This window comes from Toxotes jaculatrix, chromosome 4, assembly GCF_017976425.1.
Source record: "Toxotes jaculatrix isolate fToxJac2 chromosome 4, fToxJac2.pri, whole genome shotgun sequence".
NCBI lineage: Eukaryota > Metazoa > Chordata > Actinopteri > Toxotidae > Toxotes > Toxotes jaculatrix.
Window position 1 is genome coordinate 21,065,385 of NC_054397.1, and position 16,245 is coordinate 21,081,629.

The window sequence follows — 16,245 nt, forward strand, 5'->3', positions numbered from 1 at the left end:
GTAAGATCTGATTTCAGAAGTAGAGGTGTTCATTTGATGTTTTGCTGAAGCACAACCTGATACGTGTTTCTCTCACATTTGCCACAATATTTTTTTTCCACATTCCCAATTCACACCTAATGTCTATTTTTTTCACTTTAATAAAACTATGAATCATTTGGAAATGAGCAGAGAGACAGGCTGATAAAATATAATCATATGTGTCAGGCCTGTCCAGCTTTAAACTTTTCATATTGTCTGCAGATGCTTTAAAACTACAGTTTCATTAATGCTTTCATGAAGGAAAACAAAATATAGCTGCATAAAAAAAACGGATAAATGACAATTCAATTAGACCTTAGTATTGTAGCCTGTCTACATTAAATATTAACAAAGCTATTTCAATATATTTCATCATTCTTTACTTAACACGTGGTGATTGAGAATATTCATCCACAAAAAAAATCAACAATAAATACAAAATATTATTACATCACAAATATTATTGTGTTAACCTTTTCCAGTTTTAGAAAACCAAACTATAAGCATACAGTAAATGGTTCACGAGTTGATTTGTTGTGGGAACATACAGGACACTGTAAAAATTAAAGGCAACATTTCTTCACTTTACATCAAATGCTAGGCTGTGGAGGATCATGGTGCTGAGTGCTGCGCCGGCCTGTTTATTAAAAACAGATATTTGTAGTGGTGTGTCATCATCTCTGTGTCTGGCTTGCCAAGGTCAACGACACAGCCTGCCTCTCCGCTCTCCTTTAGCCAGAGAACTTAATCTCATAAGCTACTAGACTGTGCAGGGGACGTTCCCTGGCCGGGGACGATGCACACCACATCACTGACTCTCTGGAAAATTACTCTCTCTGATACACTGTTAACTTCTGTTTACAGTCAGTGTTTTCTGCTGTCTAATGTATCTAATGAATCCATATAAGAAAGAGGATGCAGTTGGTTTTTTTTTGTTTTTTTTTTGGTTTCCATAGAAGATGTGGTGGATGATTTTGTAGTTTTGATGTGATTGTTATTGAATTTACATCTGCAATAATCCCTAAAAATCTCCTGTTAACCATCATTCACAAGAGTTAGTTTAATGTATTTACAACACCCTGTAATCTGCTGCTCCTTGGACCTTCATAAATGCATTTACAGAACACAACAGCTCTTTCTCTTCACAACCAGGTGTTGATTTAGGCCTTCCACACTGCGGTCTGTTAGCTTAAAGTGCCATCCTGCAATATGTGTTAGTGACCTCATGCAGGACAGCGCTCACTGCAGGCTTAGACTGCGATTAGACAGCTGCAGGGGAAACTATCCACATAGTAGCCATTTTGTGAGACCCCAAAGATGGGTGTCACGTCTCCCACCTCCCAAAGGCCTGCCTGTTATCTCGCATGACACCAGATATGGATACAGAGAGAGGGAGAGATAGCCCAGCTCAGATGTGTCTCTCTGTTTAAAACATGTACTGCATAAATCACACGTCATTACCAGAGGTCACTGGCTGAGGTACACAAGTGGATGGTTTCATCAAGAGGGCCAGTGTGGTTGGAGGAGAGTGGATTTATCTGGCCGTTGGATCTCTGGAGAGGCAGCCATATTTTATGTGGCTAGAGATGTAATAACAGGCCTCTGACAAATCCCTGACGGCCCTGGCTTTTCCTGCCTCGCAGTGCAGTGTCAGTGCTGCTGGAACAGTGGATCATAAGCAGCACCATTATCACTGTGATACACGTGGACAGCACTGTGCTGCTCAGCAAACTGTTTTCTCCAGGGTCTGGGAGCTCTTTGCTTTGACTTTCACAAATGTCTCGTGAAGGGGTCAATTCACCGAAATCACAATAAACATTTTCTCATTTACTTAGTTTGGTTTGGTTTTAAATAACATATTTACCTCTGATACTCCAGATTCTGATTCAGATCTTTATTGACTGGAGACCATAATCACATTGTTTGGAGTACAAACACAAATACAATACAACAATGACAAAACTATGGCACTTGGAATTAATGTGCAAAAAAAAAAAGAAAAAAAGAAAAAAAGGAAATTAATAGGAAAAAAAAAATAGGAATTCTTCACCTTACAGATAAAATGTTGAATTCATAAATAAAAGAAAAACACACTTACTCATTTTAATACACTGCTGCAGCTTTACTTGGTTTGGTAGACTCTGGTGGCTACTGTAATTTGGAAAATATATTTCTCTCTTACGCTGAAACAACGTCCTACCAAAGCATAGTCACAGTGAAAAGTGAAATCAGAGAAAATGTTTTTGAAACTGACATGTTGCTGACCAAAAAGTTTAAATGTACTTTTTCAATATTTTGAGCTTGACAAACAAAATTCCGTTAACTTCTATTGTGCAGAGGTGGCAGCAGAAACCTGAGAGACAGACATTTAATATCTTAAAATAAAACTAAAACTAGCTGCATGACTATGCCACCAGTGGTAGGTGTCAAAATACTAACGTTAAAAGAAGTGTTCATTTTCTTTACTGAAGTTAAAGTATAAATGCTAATGCAAAAATTCTCCATTACAATTGAAAGTACTACTAGTAGTACTAGTGCAGAATAAACTTCTTAAGAACATTATGCTATTGAATTAACATTATCTTTTAAGTACTTTGTTGCATAGTTTTTCTATTGAAGTGCCTCAAATATTACAGTATAAGCATATTTTGTTGGTAAACTCTTAATCTGCAAAGAAATGCAACTACAGCTGTCAAATAAATGTAAATGGGTAAAATTACCCTCTGAAAAGTGGTAGTGAAGAAAAAATAAGAAAAAAGAAAAAAGAAAAATAATGTTAGAATTGGATCAAAATTAAGTAGAATAAATGAGTAAATGTGCTTCATTGATTTAACCAGTGGAAAATACATTTATATTTTTATTTGGGTGAACTGACCCTTTGAAAATGACGAAAAAAAACCCCAAACCTGTGCCTCCAAACTAAAAAGAAATAGCTGTCCTTCATAAGGTCTGATAGTAAAACAAAAAGTTGAGTCACTGATCGTTTGCAACCACTCTTGCCCCCCCAACAGCAAACTGCAAAAATAAATAAAAAGAAACATAAAAACTGAGTCGAACACACCAGTCAATAAATTAAAAGTCATGACTTTATCCCCATGCAAGGAAAAGCAAAAACAGGTGCACAGTCTCCCAAGAAATACAAGAAGTGCAGAAGTTACCCCATGGGGAGTGCATAATGCAGAGTTACTCTCTCCTTGAAGAAACCTTTTCATGGGTCTCTGGCTGTAGTAATACAAAATATACTCACTACCATGGACTCTACAAAGAACCATTCGCTCAATAAATAGTTTGACACCAATGTTTTCATGCTAATAGGGTGCCAACATTGTTTGTTTTTTTTTTCTTTGCTCATGATGGCAGTAAAACCTGGACCTCATAAGATCTCTTTACTGTGTCTTACCTGGTGGAACAGTTGCTCCTCTCACACTCTTCTGCCAGCCAGTAACAGACTGGCTTCATGCCCCTGATCATACTGGTGTGGTTTGGGGCCTGTACTCTTGTAGCTGGCGCAGCCTGAACATAAGCATTCCTAATTTACAGAAAGCACACTCACTTTGAAACAGCACATATGTGGCCACTGGAAACGAGTAGGTGCCACAGCTTTTCTGATCACCGCCCCGTCTCTGAAAACATGTTTCACCTCGGTTTTGTTCATCTTTTTTTTTTTTTCCACAATCTGTTCTCTCTTCATTTAAAAGCGATCAGTTAAACAGTGGTTTCCATGTGTTTTCACTGAACAGCTTTCCCTTTACTCCTCTACACTCACTGGCTGCTGATGAATCTCTCCACTGCACTATGAATGCCATAGCACAGTGCCAGATAGTGCTTCATTTGAATGTTCTTTCTTTCTCATCTACACTTCACCATAAAACACAGTAAGCAGTGATGCTGAAGGATTGTGTTATTTGGGATGGCCTGGGTGGAAAAGATTATTCACCGTCTTTGGTAATAAAAACTGCCAGAGGAGAACTGGGGAGAATTATGACAGCAATCCTTTAGTTTTCGTTTGTGGAGGCTGTTTTTTTTTATTATTTTTATTTGATGCAAAGACTTACAAAGGAGGATAAAGAGACCTAGAGGTGAAAAACAACTGAAAATTTTATTTGTCACATCCAGAAGTGTAAATACCAGCTGCATCTCTCTTGATTACTCTTATGTAAGATTATAAATCAAGCTGGATTTTCTTTTTTTTTTACTTGTTACTTACTATTGAATGCAGGCTGCCATTACCTGCTGAACATTTTCTAACCTGTGATCCCTCAGCATTCAAGATGTGTGATCAGTTCAGGCTTTAATCATTTCAAAAAGGATTATTAATGATGCAGGGCGATGGCCAGTGTCTATCGTCTGCAACCAAACCGGAGCTTATAGAATTCAAACATGTATTTAAAATAGGATAAGACCACAGGGCCACTCTAATTACATGAAGTGGCTTTGGGTTGTGTTAATTCAATGCCCATAGGGGCTTTTCCAATATGGCCGCATGGGAACAAATGCTGACAGGTCAGCTGTTCTTTCTGTGAGGAGAGGAATGTCTCTTTCTTCTCCACACTCCCTCTTCCTCACTCCCTCCATCCTTTGTCACTTATTTTCCTCTGTTTTCTTTTCTTATTCTTTTTTTTTTGTCAAGGCTCCCTCCCAACTCTCTCTCTCACACACACACACACACACACACACACACACACACACACACACACACACACACACACAACATTGTCTCTGAGAGATGGCCTCTGTCTTTCAATTAGCCTGCAATGGCCCTCTTACAAGGCTGGCGTCTGGCGAGTTAGGCCCGCAGCAGATGCTGCTGTGGATTGGCCGTTCATCTGCAGCCTGCAGACTGTATTGAACAGTCATTAGGGTGGAGCTGACTATTCGTGACAGAAGAAGTGCCTTTGTGTGGGAGGGGATGCTACTACATCAGGTTATCTTTATTCTCTTGTTCTCTGTGGGGTTTTTACAGTGGTAGAGAAAGGGGGCTCTGATTAGGAGGATAAACAGATAATGAATGGTGGCTCTGTTTGACAGCCATCTCTGGTGTGATTTCTTTCTTCTTTTTTTTTTATGATTTTGTTGCCATTTAATGCCATATAATTTTAAGCATAGAGAGGATAAAACAGAGAAAGAAAGAAACCGAGACAGGCAGATACAGAGAGCCCCCCCCCAACCCCACTGGCCAGAGGAGCCACGAGCCAGTCTGTTGCATTTGTGTATGATTTGTCGACTCTCAGTGGGTTCGTTCATGAAGCACCTGGCAACCCTGCACAGAGGAATATGGTAGCTGCCATGACCATACACCAACACACACACAACCATATGCCCCCATTGTCATTCCAATGAGCTCAGACAACATTCACTTTCCCCTCCTTTCAGCAAACGCTATCAATACAAACCCCATGTGGAGGGGCCCAGGTCAAGAGGGAGACTCACTACAAAGTGGCTGCTGACACACAGAGAGGCACAAGCAAGCACACACACACATGCATGTATACATACACACACACACACACACCCTGCCGCCTCCCTCTGCTCCTCCTCCCCCCTCCTCTCCTGAACCCCCGTAGGCTGGACTGAGGAAATGTGAATTAGCTTCATCAATGCAGAGGTTAACATTGCGCAAAGACGATGTTGACCTCTTGTTGTATTCTTGGTTTGATGTCTTTCTTAGGGCCAAATGCTTATGAATAAAAATGGCAAGGGGAGAGGTTGACAAAGGGATTTGTCTGACTAATGCCAAGGGAAAACCCCTCAGGGAAGGCCTGGTTAAACCCAACACCACTGAATCCCCCCTGCAGTATTATCAATCATAGAGTGGCTCACACAGCGTTGTTATTGTTTTTTCCATAATTGTGTCAGAATAGCTTTCATTTGTCTCTAATGAAAAGTGTCTGCATTCATCATGCTAATGCAGTGACAACATATATATTACACGTGGCAACCTACAGTGCCTTCGTAAACATGTACCATTAAAAATGTGCAAGAAACATACGTGCTGCTAGGTTGTGCCTACGCTGTACAAACAATTTAATTTCACTTTAATGTGTAAAAATTAAAGGGTCAGTTCACCCACATTACGAAAAGACAAGGTCTTGTCCAGTCATGTAGCTTTTGGTTTTATGCGCCCAGGTTTTTTAGATATGTTTAAATTAATAAATACATTTCTGCCGGCGTCTAATAAAATGGAGGTGAATAGAACTTTAATTGTGATTATCTCAACACTGGAAAATTACATTTGGAAAGCTCAACAGCACCACAGTGTCTAAGTTACTCAGTGTAATGAACTAGACTGGCATCAGTTTTCAAACGGACTATTTCTTTGGTTGAAAGTAGTTCCGATGAGAACTGTTCACACTGAGGTCTGTGGATCATCCAGAACAACTGAGAAATTGTTTCTGGAAAGACACACTGCTGCTGAAAATATATAATTCCATTCTGACCATCTGACCCTTTAAACCACAAAAGGGAAATGTGCTTACATTCTTTCTCATGTGAAAAAAAAAATCTGATTTGTGCAAAATGACAGTTTAATTCAGCAATTTCCATGGCGGATTCAGCAGAATCAGCACTAATTTTACAACCAGTTTAAAAAGGATTTGATGGCATCCTCTATAAAAGTGTTAATGGTAATAACCATTGGTAAGAACATAAACAGCAGAAAACCTGGGGCAAGAGGGGTGAGGCAGGTTCTCAACCTTTAACCCTGATGTAATTGAAAAGCATGTCAGTGTTGTTTCGTTACACAGCAATTCAAAATGGTTTGTTTAAGAGTGACACTACACAAACGTGAAAATTCACAAACAAGTTTATTTCACAGTCAAAAATGAGCTTTCTCTGTCTTTTGTTTTTTATTGTGTGTGACTTTAGATGCAGGTGCTCGTCTTTGTCTCTGAGTCTTTTATTTTTTTATTTTTGTGCAAACAAATTAAAGACCGCAACACTCCCACACACACTCGAGCATTATATGCTCCACAGGGCCTGGCTTGTCTTTATGAGTTTATTAAAAGCGTCTTGTTTCATATCATGCTCTCCCAGCAAAGAACCATATATCCAATATATCATCACACTGTTATTGTAGGTAATTAAGTCCAAAACTTGGTGTTATACGGCGCCTGTTGTGCATAAGCAAAATTGACCATTTTAATTGCAAAGGAAATATTTGCTTGCACTTTATCTAGCGTGAAAGATAGTATTACTCTTCTTAATATTGAAAGAGGAGGAGGATCCAGAGAAGATAGCACAGGCATTCATTATACTAACAGTCCCCTTTAAAAATGAATGGTAATGAGACACAACAGCTATTTACTTTGCTTTAATGCCGTGGCAAGTAGCTAGCAAGACCCCCCTCCCTTCCGCAAATACCCCCGCTGCTGCCCAAAGCTTTTTAAATCTTTGGACTTGTTACACTGCAAAATACAACACAGCATTAAAAATTTAAGGGATGTGAGTCGAGCTCAGGCGAATCCACCTTGTGCTGATTATCCCGCTAATCAGAGCAACACAGCATCTGGTTTCTGCTGTTGCTGCCTGTTACTGTTTTTTTTTTTTTTTATTGTTATGGAGGAAAACTGCCGCAACATCTTCATCCGTCAATCGTCATTTTCAATCCCACTCCCATCCTCTCTCTCCCACTCTTCCTCTGTTTTTGTGTCTTCTTCTTTGTCTCAGTACTGTGCAGTATTTGTCACAGCAAGCCCAAAAACCTGTGTGTCTCCTTCCTACCTAACAGAAGAGTGTGGCCTGAAGGAGGAGGGCTGCCATTCATCCAGATCTGTGCCTGTTCCTGCCGTTTAAACCCGAGCAGGCTCGACTAATGCCCCTGCCTCACTTCTCCACCGCGGTGCTGCTTTATAGGCTTTGTTCGAGGCAGCGCCTTTATTTTTCCCTCTATCCATCTTTTTCATATTTTTCACCTCCCAATTGCCCCACCCTCCACCTCCACCCAACATTTCTATCCTCTCATCAGCTACCTCCACCTGTTTCTCTGCTTCTCTTGTGCTTTCATTTACCTCTTTTACCTTTCACATCCCTCCTTAGCAACTGCTTTCTCCATCTCCTTCTCCTGCTTCTTTAAAAAAAAAAAAAAAAAAAAATTGGGGCCTTAGACGAAAAGTCGGTGGCGTTGAGCCGAGGAGGACACACTCCACTTAGATAAATATCCCCATCGCTCTGAGCAGAGCCAGGGAGATTTATTCATCCGCCGAGCTGGCAGAAAATTGACTTGTTTCATGGGGGCAGGCTAGTGACGCATTGCCATGAGAGGCGAAGAGACAGGAAGGAGGGAGGGAGGGAAGAGGAGAGATAAAGAATGATAAAGGGAGAAGGCGCATGGAGAGGGAGAGAGAGGGAGAAAGCAGGGATGGAAACACGGCGGAGAGAAATGAGGGGAAAAAAGAGGAGAAAGAGTAAAGCGATTTAGGGAGTGAGGAGGGAGAGAAACGATAAAGAGAGATGTCCCTCCCCTTGTACCAGAGGATAAAGCCAGTGGGGTGGTGAAACAGTGATGAGGGAAATGGTACAGCTGACATTTATATAAGAGGATATTGATGAAGCAGAGACAATAGCAGACTCAATCCACTCCTCCTCTTCCTCTTTTGCCTCCTTTCTCTTGTTTACCACCTCTCACTCCTCCTCTGCTTGTCTCTTCTCCTCTGTCTCCTTCAACTCTCTCTGTCTCTGGACTGACAAAGCACCGTTATTGGCCACTACATCCTCATTGAGAGAGAAAGGCCACAACCTTGGGTGACTTAAGACTACAGCCGCCAATGCATCACAGGGATAATCTCTTATTTTCTGCCTCCTGCCACCACGCACACACACTCCAGCCAGCATGCAGCAGCACCATCCCTTAACAGAGGAACTACAGTGTTCCTGTGCTTCATATTGCGTCCATGCTAACACAGCAAATAGAGAGGAGACGAATGCTGCCTCCCCTCGGCTTTTCTTGAAGAGGTGTAGTGAATGGAGGTGTGTGTGTGGGTGTATTTGTGTGTGCTTACTTTGTATGTGTGTTTGTGTGTGTCTGTAAGTGCGTATGTGTTCTGGGAGCGATGGGGCGTGGAGGATTTCTGCTTGTATCAGCACCTGGGCTGCACCGAGAGAGAGGTATACAGGGGAGAAAGATGGGGGAACTGGGAGTCTGTGTGTGTGTGTGTGTGCAAGAGTGAGAGAGAGAAATGTGGGGTGGGGGTGGCTAACGCAGAGTGGTGTATAATTTAGTCGCACCGAAGCTCAAGGCTCATGTCAACCTTGGATAGGGACCCAGGATGATAATTTGAATTGGGAATTAAGTCACCAATCAATGGTTATATTTATGCTGAATCAGTGGTTTATTAAAGGAAGAGATCTCAATCATCTGATTGCACGTGTGTGTGTGTGTGTGTGTGTGTGTGTGTGTGTGTGTGTGTGTGTGTGTGTGTGTGTGTGTGTGTGTGTGTGTGTGTGAGTGTGTGAGAATTAGCACTCTCCTTTTCTGTATGATCACATGTAGATGTTTTATGCCATATTTGTTAATCAGAGAAACAATGCATTCTTTGCTAATGGCTGTGTTTTAATGTCAGGATAGGACAGCAAACAAATCCTCCACACTAAATGACAACATATTGTTTGCCACTGCCATCCAACATATGACCATTAAATAATTCATATGGTTTCTGATCAGCCACCTCAGTGGATAAGGTTTGGTTAGGGTTAAACACAAAAACATTTTTTAAAAATATTTAAATACAGCATGGTCATGGTTAAAAGAAGAGCTGCTTAGTTTAGGTTCAGGTAAAGTTCAGTCACGACTCATTTCCTACAAAGTAACCGTGTCAAGCTACTTCTGCCTGGCACACAACAGTAAAAATTCCCACAGAGCTAAACTGTGCCACCGGTGGCTTTGATAACCAAAAACAAAATTAACCACACTACACACAAAGGTGGCTCTGAATAGTTTGTAGTTTTCTCGTTTTAAGGTGTAGTCAGCTTGGATTTCACGGTTTTCAAGGTGAAAATGGCAGCATATGTCCAAAAAAATAACTATCACAGCATTATCAACTTCTCTCTCCATTTGTATTCTGGGCATATTGTTACATAAATCGTCTGTTTCTTTATAGACCGGTTAGCTGCTCACAACCAACGTTAGAAAATAGTGTTGAGTGCTAAAAGCATTAAGCGCTACTAAACTGAAGCTGTACTTCAGGCTGGATTTATCATGAGCAAAACAAGAAGAACGAGGAAAATCTCACGTTAATCCAGCTTGGGTTCATATATTATTCCAAGATTGTTACACCAACTGATAACCATGTAGTCACACCAGATAAGTTAGCTTCTTTCGTTGTTGTTCATGTATGCAATGGTGGATTTGCAGCCATTTCGCTAACACTTTGTTGAAACATTTGTCATTCCTTTTACCAAAAGAAAGATATCACAGATTTACATGTAGGGAACTTTATTTGATTCCATGAGCAGTTTCTGCGAATCAGTTGATCAGTTGTGATCAGTTTCTGTGTTTCATTTTTCAGTCTGGTTCCTTGTCCTAATCCACTATGACTGTTCTGAATCCAGGCTTAACATAGCTGCCCCTGAGAAGGTGTGAGCTTTAAACAGAGTCACCTTTGAAGTCTATAGATGGTGATTGTTTGATTCTTAAAATATAGGGTTGCTATAGTTTTGGCTGGAATTTGAATCAGGGGGAAACTGATCGGACACATCAACAAATCTGATAAAACATTCGATGCCAGCTTTTGGTACTTGTCAGTTTTATATCATTGGTGCTACAGACACATTTCAGTCAGAACAGAATACTGAAGTGCAACACCCAGCCCTACCAAACACTAACCAACCTCTGATCTAACATGGCACAACTATAAAACACCCTCAAACAAATAACTTATACACATAACAGTTTCAAATGACCTCAGGTTTCCTTGAGGGAGTGGAAGGTGTGTATGTAATTTCCACGTATGAGGCTGTTTGTAGCCTACCTCTGGAGTCTGGGCAAATGTGAGTGGCAGCCGTGTTGGAGAGGTGCCGTGACCTTCTCTCTCTGGACTGTAACTCAATCAGAGCTCAAGGCGTGACACCGTAACCCTGCGTGGCAGGAAGTGGCCTGGCTGCACCACTCTGCTAATGCCTTCACTAACGGCCGTGACCACACCACACTCATATCCCTCCGGAAAACAAATCGGCTCCACCAACAGTTCCTTACAAATGAGAGATAAGCCTGTTTTTTGTGATTCACCGCAAAATGCGTGCTCAGGATGACAAGTTCACAGGTTAACTTTTCTCAGGTTACAGGTTCATTAAGGGAATTAATGATGCTTCTGGAGCAGCTGGATTAAGAGAGTATCTACTTTCCTTCTAGACAAGCTCTCAATAAAGTCCTTTGGAAGCCTTTGTGTGTTATCCACGATTATTTTAAATGGCCTGTAAATGGACAATGGCCACTTTAAAGAACATGAGCCTGGGTGTTGATTTTTCCCAGGCTGTAAGATGGCATTAGGTTAGGTCAGTAACACTTGTAGATGTTTAGATAAGGGGAACTAGCTAATCTGATTATGTGGAGTTCATTATTGACTCTGAATGGTGGAGGCTGGCTGTGTTTCATCAGCTGCTGAGAGGAACCACACAATTTATGTTGCTGTGCTTACAAACACCTGCATACTCACCCCACAGTGGATGGTAGTGGTTGTGGTGTGTGTGTGTGAGTGTATCATTAGAGTATTTCAATGTATTTCACATTTTCAAGAGACTAAAATGAATTCTACTTTCAAGTAAAGCATAACCTACAGCTTCAAATTAAGGGATTATGGATTATTAATCTGTAATATTAATAAAGCTTTAATAAGCTTCATGTATATTAATGCTTATTAAGACAATAGGCTATTGATTGGAACAATTTGTGGTTTGCCAGGTTGTGAAAAATCCATCGGACTTGTCAATAACAACCAGTTTGTTCTTTTTAGTTGGCCCTGTTGTTTATCAGCAAGATCTCTCATGGACTGTTTGATCATTTCTTGAACAAAGCTGCAGAGCATCCTGACTAAAACCCCTTTAATTAACATTTACAGTCAGAGATTGAATGGATTGTTTTTGCGGTCAAACCCTTTATTAAAGGCTAAGACTGGCAGTATTTAAAATTGTTGTTACTACAAACAAATCTCAGGATGAAATTGACACCAACAATGTGACAGATTACTCTTAATAATGATGTAAAGGCGAAAAGATGTAATTCTTTAGGAACAGATTAGAAATATATAGGTTATAAATACAATTATTCAGTCTTTTTCATTTAGAAAAAGACCAATTTTGGGCACCGTGGTTTCTAAGAAATATTACTCAAACAGAGGTATATTGTACATTTGTTAGGGTCTATTTCCAGCTGCAGATTAATACACAATTGCTGCTCTAGTGAGGATTTTACAGCAGCAGGATGGTGTCTGTGGGACTGACTCAAAATAAACTACAGTGCAGAAGCTCATCATAATAAAGGAACATCACAGAAACAGTGCCACTCACTGATATGTTTTAATAGTTTTTGGACACACTAATAGGGGTCAGTGGCACAGAGAAATAAGGTATATCAGGGTTTTTCAGCACTGATGATGCTATTTAGTTGGATCAGTTCATTGTTGGTTTTGGCCTTTTCATGATTTGTTGACAATAAAAATGATATATAGAGAAATCATTCACAAACTGCAGGCATGATGGGTAATTTTTTTCCAAGTGACTAATTGGAAATCCAGTCTGAATGTTGGTACAGGAACACTGCAGCATTTTCCAGAAAGTGGTTCCTAATAAAGGATTTATTAACCAGTCATAAAGCCATATTTTTCAGCTTTATATCATGAATGATTAAAATAGAAATATTTAAGAGATTATCATCAACAAACAACTGCAAAACCATCAAGAATGTCCCAGGTCAAACTCATTAAATGCTTCATGTAGAAAAGAAACTAATGCCTTTTATAGTGCTGCACTACTGCTCTAATTGTACATAAGTTGCATGTAAAAATAGATAATCATGCCTTTATGTTCATACATGTGGTGGAACAGGTGCAGATTTTCAAACGAGAGCAGCCCATTCTGATCTCTTCTCCCTCAGAGCCAGAAATCGTGAGAGGGGCGAGGTCGTTCCAATGAGATGAACAATTTTGACCCAGCTCGTAAAACCCTGAGGTGCCGTGGATAAAAAAAAAATGTCAAAAATTCACGTTTGGAAGCGATGGAGAAGTCTGGCGTGCTGTGTGTCAGTATGTGTAATCGGCCTCCGTGTGCTATTTCAGTCTGCTGTCAGTCTTTGGTGGATGCACATGCAAAGTTCTGAATCATATTACATGCACCAGAACAGAGAAAATACATACAGAGAAATGTGAAGTTGTGCAGGCATGCACTCACACATGATCACACACGGACTCCACTGTGATGTGCTCTCTGATTCTCATGTTTATTATCATGGCTGGTGTTGGGGAAAGAGCTTAGTTGCAGGTCGGAGGTCACGCTGGTGGGATTTCATGGCTAACAGAGAGATCGGGCCACTTGTGAGAGAGCGTGGCCTTGCAGAGGTGCAAAAACAAAGAGAATCCCAAATGGACACACTGGACAAACAGAGAGGAATAACTAAAGACAACATCACAGAGAAAAGAGAAACTGTTTGCTCAGTCTTTCAGTAGAAGAAAACAACAAGGCAAGAAATCTCAGCGGACAAAACAGAAAAGAAATGCATCCAGCACAAAGCAAAAAAAAAAAAAAAAAAGTAAAACTGTTAATATTATTTACTGTCCTTATTTTCTATCCCCGTTCTCAACCAGATTTGCATGTGTTTGAGCTTTCCATTTGTCTTAGCTGGTAAACACAATTTAATATCAGAATAAATTACAAATGGAAGACTGATGCCCAGGATAGATTTTTCTTGCGGGAAGTTCAGACTCCGCCAACATTAATGTCCCTTGCCACCGTTGGAGGCATAAATCTCTTTTTCCCTCTTTTTGCCTTGAATCATATAGGGATATTGAATTACTCCCCTGCTCCGCACACATAGAGGCATTGTGCATTACATTGACTGATAAGCTGTCACCAGCAGTTTAACTTAGAGACATTCAAAGAGTAATACACCAGTTGAGGATAAACTAACCCCGGTCCCCTTAGAGTAAGCTATGGTACTGTCACCATGAAAAATACGACGGGGGCATTTCATATAACGTGCGGCATCTGGCATCTGAAAATAGAGGAAAATACCTCTGAACAATGCTTGGTTTATGGCTGTTTTCATTCGAGGCGACAGTTTTACCCTTGAACATAAGGAAAAGCTTGGATCAGAGGACCAAAGCACTATAAAATGGTGATAAATGTAATTTTTTGACTCCGGAAGAAGAATTTTTTTTAAGTCAGAAAACTCAGGTTATTAATACAAATCAATGTACTTTGTTTTATGATCAACTATTGTTATTGTATTCTTCTTTTTTACAACATCACCTGTGGTTATAATCTGAGCTCATGTGTGTGCAAACCTTCATAACTCCTGTGATGGATCTGTCTTATTTTTTTCCCTCTTTACCATATTTATGAGAGCAGCTAAAGGGCCTTTTCATGCTACAATCTGGGAACAACCATTAACGGTTGGAGTTGGACCAATGGGAGCGAGCCGTCTCTCACTCGTCGTAGTTGGCGTGAGAGCGGGCCGATCCATCACGGCAGGTTTGGCAGCAGTGAGACTTGTGGTACTGTGATCCCCGACGCTTCAGGGTGGTCTGTCCAATTCAACATCTGCATGAGAGACTCCAGCAGAGCAGCTGTGTACAGGGCTGCTCCTGTGTGTGTGCGTGTGTGTGTGTGTGTGTGTGTGTGTGTGTGTGTGTGTGTGTGTGTGTGTTTGTGTTTGTGTTTGTGTTTGTGTTTGTGTTTGTGTTTGTTTGTGTGTGCGTGTGTGTGTGGTTGTGTCCTGGTTGTTTTGGTGCTGAAGTGCTGCACTGATACTCTCTGGCCTCTGAACGGGTCGAGACTGGAGACAATATTACACCATTAATAAAGCATTGCTTAGATGAGACAGAAGAGAAAGGGAGGAAGGCGGGAAGGGGGGAGGACACTTAGTGAGGATTGAAATGTCTTATTTTTCTAGTATCTTTAAATTTATTACATTGGAAATTAATAGTTACATAAGAACAAAGGCTGACTGATTACACGGCTTGTGTGAATGTTTTTCACGGTTTCTGGCCTTAATTCCATGAGCGCACACACATCCCACGAAGGATGGTGAGCATTTAGAACGAGTTATACAGAAATAAGATTTGTCTTTGTGTTTCAGATTTTCACAAATTAAGAAAAAAAAAGACAACCATTCTCCTAAGACAAGTGTACACAATTAGCAGAAGTTACATGCCAACAAAACTCCAGCAGACCCCAGAATTTGTCTGTTTTATATTTATTTGCACATGCAGAAGCAGAAACAAAGCCTTATTTTTTGTATCTCGACAACCATGTATAGGAGTTGAGAGTGTTTATTAAACAGAGTTACCAGGTTTTCTTACAGCATCAGTGATGCGTCATGTACACAGAGGGCTTATCTTTTCAACATTTCTGCAAAGGATGGATTCAGTATCTTTAAATCCAAGGCTCAGCGTGACAAAGAGCTGCTTAAAGGTAAGGCCATAAAAATGTGATATAGCAAAGGACTGCCACTGACTGAGAGGCTGAGGGAGGACATAAACAAGACGGATGCCCGTCCCCTTTAATATAACATGAAGACTGAGCTGGAGAAAATAAAACACCCCATTGTAATGAAATGCATTTACTGCAGCACAGGCTTGAAATCAGGCAGAAGTGAGCACAAATGTCAAAAGAGCTCTCCTGTTGAGCAGAGCGGCAGAATTAAGAGGCCTGATATCTAATCCATTTCCTGTGAAACCGGCGGTGTAGGGGACATCAAAGAGAGTTAAAGGGGATTCAGTGAGAGCTGTTGGAGTGGCAAGGCGGTGAAATATGGCACATTTGGTTTCTTCTCTCCCCCGGCACTGGGCCTTTGGAATAATTAGAGCCTAATTCTGTCTAATTAACGGACTCAATTACTCCTGAAGAAAGCTCATCAAAAAGATGGCGGGAAAGCAGAGAAGAGAATGGTAGCGTTTTTTCTTTAATTAATGAACTGAGTTGAATAACGGCCATGGAATTAAACATTTCCCCCAATGTGTATGAATTGCAAATTGGAGCATCATTTTTTTCCAAGACGGGAGCCCAGGGGCTAACGCT